We start from the raw sequence: 3993 nt of genomic DNA, 5'->3' as shown, positions 1-3993 counted from the left end.
GCTAAGAACTGGGGCATTAATCAGGTCCTCCTGCAAGGCATGCCATTTTCTTTCAATCCTCCTCATTCCATGTTATAACTCCATCTGAGGTGAGTTTTTGATACAAAAATTTCACTTTATTACTATAATTCTCTATCTATTGTCTACAATATCCTACCAATCCTAAAATCAGGCGTATCTGTCTTTTATTCCTGGGTGTTGGTAATGCAAGTATTCCTTTAACACGCTCGGGATCTATCCTTTTTTCCCCTTTACTAATATAATGACCCAAATACCTCACTTCTTCTTCTACAAACTGCAGTTTTTTCTTTGAAACTTTAAGGCCTTTCAAACCCAAAAAATTCAAAAGCCGGATACTCTCCGCTCTAACTTCTTCTTCATTTTCCCCAGCAACCAATAGATCATCCACATATTGCAAGAGAGTAATCCCAGGGGTTGGTTGATATTCTTGTAATATTTGCTCTAAAGCCTGTCCAAATAAGTTGGGGGATTCTGTGAACCCCTGAGGTAGAACTGTCCACCTTAGCTGCTGTCTCCTTCCAGTATCCGGGTCTTCCCATTCGAAAGCAAAATAGTCCCTACAAGATTCATCCAACGGACAAGCCCAAAATGCATCCTTCAGATCAATTACACTATACCATAAGTTTTCAGGGCCTAATTTACTTAACAAAGTATAGGGGTTGGTTACCACGGGAAAGCGAGACACTGTCCTTTTATTTATCGCCCTTAAATCACGCACCAATCTATAAGTCCCATCCGCCTTTTTTACTGGTAGTATTGGGGTATTAAAGGGCGACATACAAGGTTCCAAGAGCCCCTGTTTAATTAGTCTATTAATCTCGGGCTTTAATCCTTTTCTACCCTCGAGTGAAATGGGATATTGTTTTATTATGATCGGTCTTTCTGGATTCTGAATTGTAACGGTAAATGGTGGTATCTGCAAGCGTCCAACACTTTCGGGGGTATACCAAACCTCGGGATTTATTTTCTCTTCATCTTCAGTCCGTAAGGGACAAAGTTTAATTTGGATGGCTTTATCTTTCACTTCTAGAGAGATTCCTAATTTAATAATCAAATCTCGGCCCAACAAATTAAATTCTGCTTCTGGTACTACCAAGAAATCTCCCAAACTTATTTTAGAGTTCGTCTCAACTTCCACGTTCTTCACTATTCCTACCCTAAAAGGTTCACCTTTTGCACCTACCACCATTGTGGTGTCTGAAGATAATTTACACCCTACGGGCAGACGCTGAATGGTGGATCTTTCAGCGCCCGAGTCTACCAAAAATTGAAACTTCTCCTGTAAGGGACCTACTTTTAAAGTTATCAAGGGCTCACGATGTTTCTGGGTCCCTAATAAATAGAGCCCCTGACCCCCCTAATCTTCCTTAAACATTTTCTTATCCTGAATCCTGCTTCTACAATTTCGCTTCAAATGTCCCTTCTTTCCACAATAAAAACAAGTTCTTTCTTCCCTTTTGTCCTCCATATTCATCCTTCGGTTGTCTAATGATCGAGGTGGGGGTCTATTTTCTCTTTTACCTACCCCTTGGCTTTCCCTTACTGCTGCCACCATCATTCAGACTTGTTTCTTATGATTCTCATCGTCCCTCCTTACATATACTTTCTGAGCTTTCCTTAATAATTCATCCAACCCCCTGTCCTGCCAATTTTCAATCTTTTCCAACTTCTTCCTGATGTCTTCCCAAGATTTTGCAACAAACTGTGTTTTTAATAACGCCTGACCTAATGGTGTCTCCGTGTCTAACCCAGAATACATCTGCAAATTTTTACGTAGTCTTTCGAGCCAGTCATTTGGAGATTCATCTTTCCCTTGTCTCTCATTAAAGGCTCTATTAATATTCTGTCCCCGTGGGACTGCATCACGAATTCCTTGAATAATTATATTCCATAAGTCCTGCATATGGACCCGGTGGTTATTGTTCTGATGGTCCCATTGAGGCCTTTGTAATGGCCATTTTATATCGGCCTGTGGACCTTGTGCATGCTGAGCATCCCAAGCTCGCATGCCAGCTGTCCTTATCATATTTTTCTCTTCTGTTGTAAAAAGGATGCCTAAAATAGATTGCAATTCGTCCCAAGTGTATATACTAGGACCCAAGAATTGATCTACTCGCTCAGCTACTCCGAGCAGATCTTCTAAGAGTTTCCCCATATCCTTTTTAAATTCTCTAACATCGCTAGAGCTAAGGGGTACTGATATAAACCCCATTTGTGGGTTTGGTCCCTCCATGGGGACTTCTCTTAATGGAAACAAATTTTGCTGACGTGTCCTTCGTCTTGTCTGAGGCCCCGTGTTAGGCTCCTCATCCTCGGTATTATTTATAGATGTCGAGGATGCATTAATTGGAGGAGCCGTAGGGGGTATGGGTGTGGTATAAGGTGGGGGTCCTATAGGTATATCATCTTCCTCCTTAGATCTTAACTTTCTTTTCTGCAAATCAAGAATAGAAAGGGAGAAGAGAGACACTCCTGGTCCCCCTGGTCGGGTGACCCATACTGCTGCATATTCACTTTCTTCCTGGCTAAAGGGGACTTTATCATTTACCCAAATATTCAATTGTTGTTGGACCCAGTCTTCACTGGATCCATATTTAGGCCACCAAACGGCTGGCCCAATCTTTTGGTCTTCCCATATGTTAATACAATAATTAATCATCTTATCTTTAGATTTATTTCCTGTACCTGGATAGTGTTTCCACATAATTAACATAAAATATAAGGGTGAGTCCTTTGGTATATGAGGACGCTTAACGGGAGCAGGCACCTTACTTTTCCCCTGTCCCATCTTCCAGAGTGCTTACACGCAACTTTGCTCACTCGCTTCCCCTCGTTCGTGGCTCACGCTTGGGATAGCAATGAGAACCGCACTACTCAAGGGTCCACACTCGCTTGGGTTAGTCCGAGCTACCGGCCCCCTCTCATGCACACACCACACAGCCCACTCTGGGAAACCCGACCCCGACCGTACGGAACCCTGCACAAAAAAGGCAGATACTTACGCGTCCCGCGTCTTCGTCCGGACTTTTGTGCACAAAATTTATGGGGTCAACCGGTTATTCTTTTACTTTATTGTTCAAAATTTCGGATCGTCGGTAAGGATGAGGTAGCAGTATGAACAGCAGAGCCGCTGGTGTCAGCGGGGCGCCTCTCCGTTGTTCTCGTCCCACTCTCTATTCCTTATCCGAGTCACGGCACCAAAATTGTTATAAAGAATTTACAAAACCAATTTAAATTTGATTTGATTTGATGCACATTACACAAAACAGTGAACAATAAAGCAAATACAGCGCTGGACGACAGGGGAGTCACCGCTCCACCAACTGCCGTACCCAACCCTTGAGTTCATCAGTCTTTTATGTGGTAGCTCTTCTGCGTTCGTGTTTCTTCAGAGTTCGAGATACGCATGTTCCAACTGTTGCTAGGGGGTCGTCTTCTACCTCCTGGTGGTCGGTGAGGCTGAAGCAAGTAGTCTTCCTCTGTGTCCTCTCCTTCAACCCTAGTTATACATTACCACATATAGGCAGTTTTTGGCTTAAAGCTGATATCTAAGGTTACACAACATCCTCATATTCTTTTGTGCAAGCTCTTCTTAGTTCCGCAGGCATGACCACAATGCTGTGGTTTGACATTTGGCAACACAGCAAGTTCCTGCATACAATAAGGCTATAACAAACATTTCTTTTAACCCTTTTAACACAGGGACAAATCAAGAGGCAGTGGGCACAAACTGGAACCCAGGAGGTTCCATCTAACAGGGGGAGAAACTTTCTTGGTGTGAGGGTGCCCAGCTGAGGACTGAAGAGTACGACGAGGTTCCTCGTCCTCTCTAAGACCAGCACCAGGTCTGCTCCCGGAGCCTGGGACACCAAGAGCCTCCACAGCAGGAGGCGCTGCCCTTACCCAAGATGGCGGCGGCGGCGCCACTCCGCACAACTCTCGCGAGGTTTGCGGCGGAGCCGGGCGCTGCCC

This window comes from Dryobates pubescens, chromosome 18 (assembly GCF_014839835.1).
Source record: "Dryobates pubescens isolate bDryPub1 chromosome 18, bDryPub1.pri, whole genome shotgun sequence".
In the NCBI taxonomy this organism is placed as follows: Eukaryota; Metazoa; Chordata; class Aves; order Piciformes; family Picidae; genus Dryobates; species Dryobates pubescens.
Note: the sequence above shows the minus strand (reverse complement) of the source record.